The sequence below is a fragment of the Salvelinus fontinalis genome, chromosome 13 (assembly GCF_029448725.1).
Source record: "Salvelinus fontinalis isolate EN_2023a chromosome 13, ASM2944872v1, whole genome shotgun sequence".
NCBI lineage: Eukaryota > Metazoa > Chordata > Actinopteri > Salmoniformes > Salmonidae > Salvelinus > Salvelinus fontinalis.
The window spans coordinates 26,950,293-26,958,968 of NC_074677.1; the positions used below are offsets into that span (position 1 = coordinate 26,950,293).

At 39.9% G+C, this 8,676-nt stretch overlaps 1 long non-coding RNA gene across 1 annotated transcript; it reads right to left on the reverse strand.

Annotated features, from left to right (window-relative positions):
- Positions 1 to 2,847: 2,847 nt before the first annotated feature.
- On the reverse strand, positions 2,848 to 6,745 carry LOC129868335 (uncharacterized). The gene is made up of 3 exons (XR_008761750.1): positions 6,446 to 6,745; positions 5,973 to 6,054; positions 2,848 to 5,770 (listed from the first exon to the last, which is right to left on the reverse strand). It is a non-coding gene; the product is annotated as an uncharacterized LOC129868335 (long non-coding RNA).
- Positions 6,746 to 8,676: the final 1,931 nt, after the last annotated feature.

The window sequence follows — 8,676 nt, forward strand, 5'->3', positions numbered from 1 at the left end:
TCAGCGGAATGTGGGGGGGGGGGGGTTAGACAGGTTAAATTAAAGTGATAGAACCAATGTGAAGCACTAAGGAAAGTCATTCTAAATTTGGGTTGGATAATTGATCGATAATTATAAATATGATTTGTAAAAGTAAAGCTTCTAGACAGAGCTATGCCCCTAAATTGTGAGGAGAGACACTAGATTGTAATTTGGGCTATCCTTGCCCCAATCTAATTTTTATCAAGGTTGGTGTGAAACTGTTATAACAAGTGTTCTCTCTCTTCCCTGTGAAAGTCAATATGCATGTGCCCTAGACCAGATTTGGGAGATCTCTAGAGACATAGAGAAAATTGGCAATGCTAAAATAATTGCGTAAATTGGCTCTGCAAAACAGAGAGGCTCTTGATGAAGTGTCTGGTTTTATGTATTGATTTCACTCCTGTTAATAGAAGTATAATCTTTATTATGATTTATTATAATTATGTATTTTGATATAGAAGCTCAAACCTAAATGTTTACATTAAAATGTATTGATGAGGTATCAGGGAATGTGCTGGAAATATTTAAAGTTTTTGCTTTTCTATTAACTAATTTCTGTGTTCTATTTAGTAGCTGTAATTTGGCAGTACGCTCACACCTTTGTTTTGAGAATGAAAGATATGTCAGTTTCAAGGTCAGCTTAGTTAAAAGAAGCCTCATGAGGATGTGTCTGTCACATGTTATGTACCAGTATTGGTTGGTCACATGAATTAAACAAATCTGTAATGATGAATTAGTTATCCTAAATCATGCAAATATAACTTGTGGGTGATAGACAACTGCTGGGACTGCCCCAGCAGAGCTCCTGATTGACATGTGTACTATGGTGCATTGTGTTGGTTGGAACCTCTCCAGTGCGCTGATAATAAAGGATGAGTCGTTTAAGATTGACTTTGACTGTCCCTGGTGGTAATTTCCACAACGTGTAAGAATTTCCACAACAGGTGCTTCAACAAAGTACTGAGTAAAGGGTCTGAATACCTATCTAAATGTGAGATTTCAGTGTTTATTTTAAAAAATGTTGCAAAAATTCCCCAAAAACTATTTTTGCTTTGTCATTATAGGGTGTTGTGTATAGATTGATGAGGGGATTTTTTTTTTTAAATCAATTTTATAATAAGGCTGTAATGTAAAAAAAAAATGGGGGAAAAGTCAAGGCGTCTGAATACTTTCCGAATGCACTGTATATGTAAAGGGCACTGTTGTGACACTGACTTATTTGGTGGTGATGTCTCCCACCTTCAGCTACATTTCATGCCTCGCCATCAGCATTGTGTCCATGTGACGTTTTTCCTGCTACACCAGAAACTAACCAAATCAACTTTATTTCTCATTATTTCAATTCAGAAGATAGAATGAATGCGCACGTCAGCCATTGAGAATTGAAGCTCTGTTGAAATGCAGTAAAATATCATTTTATTGTCACATGCTTCGTAAAACAACAGCTGTAAACTAACAGTAAAATGCTTACCTCCGGGCCCTTCCCAACAATACAGAATATAACTTGATGACAGCTTTGCACACTCTCGGCATTCCCTCAACCAGCTTCATGAGTTATTCACTTGGAATGTATTTCAATTAACAGGTGTGCCTGGTTAAAAGTTAATTTGTGGAATCAGTTTTGTTGTGACCAGGTAGGGGTGGTATACAGAATATAGCCCTATTTGGTAAAAGACCAAGTCCATAATATGACAAGAACAGCTCAAATAAGCAGAGGGAAATGGCAGTCATTACACAAAGACATGAAGGTCAGTCATTCCGGAAAATTTAAAGAATTTTGAAAGTTTGTTCAAGTGCAGTCGCAAAAACCATCAAGCGCTATGATGAAACTGTCTCTCTCGAAGACCGCCACAGGAAAGGAAGACCCAGAGTTACCTCTACTGCAGAGGATTCGTTCATTAGAGTTAACAGCCTCAGAAATTGAAGCCCAAATAAATGCTTCACAGAGTTCAAGTAACAGACACATCTCAACATCAACTGTTCAGAGGAGACTGAGTGAATCAGGCCTTCATGTTTGAATTGCTGATGAGTCCAAATTTGAGCTTTTTGGTTCCAACTGTGTCTTTGTGAGACGCAGAGTCGGTGAACAGATGATCTCTGCATGTATGGTTCCCACCGTGAAGCATGGAGGAGGTGTGATTGTGTGGGGGTGCTTTGCTGGTCACACTGTCAGTGATTAATTTAGAATTCAAGGCACACTTAACCAGCATGGCTACCACAGCATTCTGTAGCGATACGCCATTCCATATGGTTCGCGTTTAGTGGGACTGTCATTTGTTTATCACAGGAAAATGACCCGACACACCTCCAGGCTGTGCAAGGGCTATTGGACAAAGAAGGAAAGTGATGGAGTGCTGCATCAGATGACCTGGCATCCACAATCACTTGACCTCAACCCAATTGTGAAGGTTTGGGATGAGTTGGACTGCTGAGTGAAGGAAAAACATCCAACAAGTGCTCAGCATATGTGGGAACTCCTTCAAGACTGTTGGAAAAGCATTCCAAGTGAAGCTGGTTGAGAGAATGCCAAGAGTGTCCAAAGCTTTCATCAACGCAAATGTGGCTACTTTGAAGAATCTAAATTATATTTTGATTTTTTAAACACTTCGTTGATTACTACATGATTCCATATGTGTTATTTCATAGTGTTGATGTCTTCACTATTATTCTACAATGTAGAAAATAGTAAAAATAAAGATTAACCCTTGATTGAGTAGGTGAGTCCAAACTTTTGACTGGTAGTGTGTACATAATAATATAAAAATAAACACAAGGAATTAATACACAATGATCAATGCTAGCTTGGCATAAATAGATGGGGTACCAGTACCGTCTCATGACTATCCACGAGAATCCGAATAGGTCAGATCAGCTTTGCAATGAATAACATCACTCAGACCCCCTCTCACTCGCAGAGGGGGGAGGAAAAAACTAGGTGGGATTAATAACTCACGTCCTGTCGTGAATGTCACGAGAATTTTCAATCCCAATGATGATAACTAAACAATTATTTAAGCTTTGGCCAATCCTCGAGGTTTGTAGGACCCTGGGTTTAATAATAATTAGGCAAAGACTCAGCTTCTGCAAAAGGTTTGTAAGCTTTATTCAGAGAACGTTCTAAAGTAAAAAATGCAAAGATATGTAGTTTTATAACTCCCACCCCCACCTACTTACATGCACACACACATACACAAACAGTAGGTGGGCTGTATCTTTCCCCACGGTCCACATTCCTCGTTTATCACTATTCTACCAAGCTGGCAGTTCCATGCCTCTCCAGATTAGAGGGACCTTGACAGGGCCTCTTTCCTGTCGTAAGTTTTTCATAGTTCCAACCAGGTCAGGTCATGTATAGTTCAATTGTCCTCTGTGTTTTCTCAGTCCCACATTTCTCACCCTTAACAAAAACACTTTCGGAATTTTTCATATTAAATACACAACACGTAGGATGGAAACTTCATACAGCTGAATTCGGAAGTTTACATACACCAAACTCAGTTTTTCACAATTCCTGACATTTAATCTTAGTAAAAATTCCCTGTATTAGGTCAGTTAGGATCACCACTTTTTTTAAAGAATGTGAAATGTCAGAATAATAGTAGAGAAATATTTATTTCAGATTTTATTTCTTTCATCACATTCCCAGTGGGTCAGAGGTTTACATACACTCAATTAGTATTTGGTAGCATTGCCTTTAAATTGTTTAACTTGAGTCAAGCGTTTCGGGTAGCCTTCCACAAGCTTCCCACAATAAGTTGGGTGAATTTTGGCCAATTCCTCCTGATAGAGCTGGTGTAACTGAGTCAGGTTTGTAGGCCACCTTGCGCGCACACGTTTTTCAGTTCTGCCCACAAATTGTCTATAGGATTGAGGTCAGGGCTTTGTGATGGCCGCTCCAATACCTTGACTTGTTGTCCTTAAACCATTTTGCCACAACTTTGGAAGTATGCTTGAGGTCATTGTCCATTTGAAAGACCCATTTGCGACCAAGCTTTAACTTCCTGACTGATGTCTTGAGATGTTGCTTCAATATATCCACATAATTGTTTTTCCTTATGATGCCATCTATTTTGTGAAGTGCTCCAGTCCCTCCTGCAGCAAAGCACCCCCACAACATGATGCTGCCACCCCCGTGCTTCACGGTTGGGATGGTGTTCTTTGGCTTGCAAGCCCCCCCCTTTTTCCACTAAACATAACGATGGTCATTATGGCCAAACAGTTCTATTTTTGTTTCATCAGACCAGAGGACATTTCTCCAAAAAGTACGACCTTTGTTCCCATGTATCTTCGAAAGAAAATGTAAGTAGTACTGTCCTACTACTCTGTTCAATCAATCGTATTACGCTACTCTCATAAACCCACTGGGAAAATATCTTCAAAGAAGCATCTTCAGGAGCGAATGGATGGGAAAAAAACTCTGTAGTTCTGTTCAGGACTACACGACAATCAACAGATACCGGACAACTACAAATAAGGACAACAGTATGAGACTTGTCGGAACCATTTTGGACAATCAGAGCCTTACAAGCGTGCCGCGAAAAGGCCCAAATTCCTTTCCAAGCCGGCCCTGTCCACCGAGAGAGATCCGGCGAACCAAGACATGTCAGAGAGCGATTACAGCGATTAGAGAGCGATTACAGCTGTGAGTCTTTCTGGGTAAGTCTCTAAGAGCTTTCCATACCTGGATTGTGCAAGGTTACTGGTTTGAATACAGGAGCCGTCAAGGTGAAAAATCTGTAGAACATATTTTTTAAATTATTATTATTTTCAAAATTCTTCAAGCTCTGTCAAATTGGTTGTTGTTCATTGCTAGATGACCATTTTCAGGTCTGGCTAGAGATTTTCAAGCAGATTGAAGTCAAAACTGTAACTCGGCCACTCAAGAACATCCACTGTCTTCTTGGTGAGCAACTCTAGTATAGATTCGACCATGTGTTTTAGGCTATTGTACTGCTGTAAGGTGAATTCATCTCCCAGTGTCTGGTGTAAAGCAGACTGAACCAGGTCTTCCTCTAGGATTTTGCCTGTGCTTAGCTCCATTACGTTTCTTTTTTAACCTGAAAAACTTGCCAGTTCTTAACGATTACAAATATAGCCATGACATGCTTCAGCCACCACTATTCTTGAACATATGGAGAGTGGTTCCCAGTAATGTGTTGAATTTGCCCCAAACCTAAAGCTAATTTTTGGCAGTTTTACTTCAAATCAAATTGTATTAGTCACATACACATGGTTAGCAGATGTTATTTGGAGTGTAGCAATAACATATAAATACATACATTAGTGCCAGGATGTTATTGGAAGTGTAGCAATAACATATAAATACATACATTAATGCCAGGATGCATGTTTTATTCTATACATACACAATCCATGTCTAATGGCATAAAATACTTATTTAACCTGTTTCCTCCCTTTCATCTACACTGATTGAAGTGAATTAAGGTGTCATCAATACGGGATACCAGCTTTCACCTGGATTCACCTGGTCTGTCTATGTCATGGAAAGAGCATGTGTTTCGTACACTCAGTGTATATTGGCCATGGTCTCACCTGAGAGAGAGAAGGTAAGTAATATTCTAACTCAATGTAAAAGTATACTAAAACTATTTGTAACCAATTTAATGTCTGCCATTCTGTATGAACAAAAGTTTCCTACCAAACCCTTTGCACTGAAGTTTCTGGAGATACTCTTGCTTGGTTGGTAGTGGGACAGGGGGGGATGAGTCAGTCTGTGGGGGTTGTTGCACTGTGGGAAACAATACATTTTTCTTGCTTCAATAGTACACGGTACAATGCACTTTCATATTCCCTTGTTACTTCCACTATATCCTGTGCACATGCAGGCAGTGTGCTGATCAGGCAAACATAGCTAACTATTTTGGTCTATTACCAACAAAATAATTATTGAATCACAAAGTATAACAGAAAATGCATACAGTATTTCTTACCTCTCAGTGTTAGGGTTTGCACAACCACAACTTGTACAGCCTCAGGTTCCCTCAAAATCAAACTGTCTCCGCCAGTATCTCCCTGAGAAATACATGTTTGTGTGATGTTACTGTGCCGAATGTTATAGCTAGATGCATTTTTGGGGTCGGTCTCTGGGGCGAAAATGTTGTCGACCACCTAGCTAGCTAGCATTGTCATCTACAAACAAAACACACTAAGTTATCATGTTAGCAATCTGCATATCTAACTTTAGCTAGGTAACGTTAGCTAGTTGAAATAAAGGCTTTAGGCATCTTGTGGGGTTTATGCAGTGTAGCTACATGATGCCATCATTAGATTCCTTTGAGGTCAATACAGTCCAAATACAGATGTTAGCTAACTAAATAGCTGTGGTTAGCTAGCTTGAACATCGAACACACTAAGGTTAGGAGCTAACGTAGCTTGCAGGCTAAAAATGCTACCCAACACTTACCTAACGTTACCTTTCAAAATTAATTGGTTTCTGGGTTGGTCATGAGCAGTCATTTTCTCGCTTCTTTTTCTCTTCTGGGGTCAAGTTGATTCAGATCCAAGATACCAAGAATGATGCTTGTTGGCTTTGTCTGCTCTGTTGGCTTCATCTTGTTTCTGGCAGCTGTAATGTTAGGTTGCAAGTGACTATCACTTCCTCTCTAGCTCCGGGGAAGCAGAGGCATTCGAGTATGCAAGATTAGTGCAAAGACCCACCTTGCCCAGAAGGCCAGCCCAAGGCTGCCATTATCACTCCTGGAGATATCAGGAGTCCTCTAGCTATAGATTGAAGAACACTCCCAACACACTCTGAAAACCTCTATCAGATTTCACATTCAGTCAGGACAAATCAAAATCAAAATCAAAAAGTCAGGAGAAACTATACTGAAAAAAATAGACGCAACATACAACAATTTCCACAATTATACTGACTTACAGTTCATATAAGGAAATCAGTCAATTGAAATACATTTATTAGGCCCTAATTTATGGTTTCACATAACTGGGATTATAGATATACATCGGTTGGTCACAGATACCTTAAAAAACAGTAGGGAGTGTATCAGAAAACCAGTCAGTATCTGGTGTGACCACCATTTGTCCCATAGAGCATGACACATCTCCTTCGCATAGAGTTGATCAGGTTGTTGATTGTGACCTGTGGAATGTTTTCCCACTCCTCTTCAACGGCTGTGTGAAGTTTCTAGATATTGGCGGGAATTGGAATATGCTGTTGTACACGTTGATGCATCCCAAACATGCTTAATGGGTGACATGTATGGTGAGTCTGCAGGCCATGGAAGAACTGGGACATTTTCAGCTTCCAGGAATTGTGTACAGATCCTTATGACATGGGGTTGTGCATTATCATGCTGAAACATGACGTGATGAATGGCATGACAATGGGCCTCAGAATCGTGTCACTGTATCTCAATTGCCATCGATAAAATGTATTTGGGTTCGTTGTCCGTAGCTTATGCCTGCCCATTCCATAACCCCACCGCCACCATGGAGCACTCTGTTCACAACATTGATATGAGCAAACCGCTCATCCACACAACGACATACACGTGGTCTGCAGTTGTGAGGCCGGTTGGATGTACTACTAAATTCTCTAAAATAATGTTAGAGGTGGCTTATGGTAGAGAAACTAACACTCAATTCTCTGGCAATAGCTCTGGTGGACATTCCTGTAGTCAGCATGTCAATTGACATCTGCGGAATTGGGTTGTTTGACAAAACGGCACATTCTAGAGTTGCCTTTTATTGTCCCCAGCACAAGGTGCAACTGTGTAATGATCATGCTGTTGAATCACATTCTTGATATTCCACACCTGGCAGGTGGATGGATTATATTGGCAAAGGAGAAATGCTCACTAACAGGGATGTAAACACATTTGTGCACGGAATTTGAAAGAAATAAGCTATTTGTGAGTATGGAATATTTATCGGATTTTTACTTAAACTCATGAAACATGGTACCAACACTTTACATGTTTTGTTTTTATTTTTGTTCAGTATATTTGAGAGTTAGGTGAGAGTAACATTTAAAGCTTGGTCTCCCATGACAACTCTTTGGAGAGCCACCTGCCTGGAGCGAGAGCACAGATGCTTTGCCTGGCTGACCACTGGCAGCACACAGGAAGGGGGAAGAGTAGCTTTCAAACCCCCGTGAGGACAACCACAGAGTGGAGAGATGGCGGGGGTGGGGGATTTGTCCATTAGACAAAAAGGTGAGCTGTCAACGATGACCATAGAGAGAGCACAAGGTACTCTCTTTACCCTGTCAATGTCTCAAAGTTAGAAATCTGGTGTGACAAAATAAGAAAATATGACAGCAGTGTTGGCAGGATAAGATGAGCTGAGTTTTTTTGTAAGTGTTTAAAGAAAATTTTTGCAATAGAAGAGCACTACGCATGCATGTAATTGATGTGTGTAGCCTACAGAAAATTATTTGATAGAGGATGTTATTGCGTTTCCATATGTTCCATTATGATTAGCAATGCATAAAGCGCATTTTCTGCACCACTGACAGCAATTACATTTTATTATGTGCCAAATATGTCCCAAAGATAACATGCGGTATATTACATTTTTTGCATACAGCATAGTCTGTTAAATATAAAAGTATATTTCATTGAATCAATTCTGACACATCATTAACAGTACTTGCAGAAGCATTTCATTTTTGCC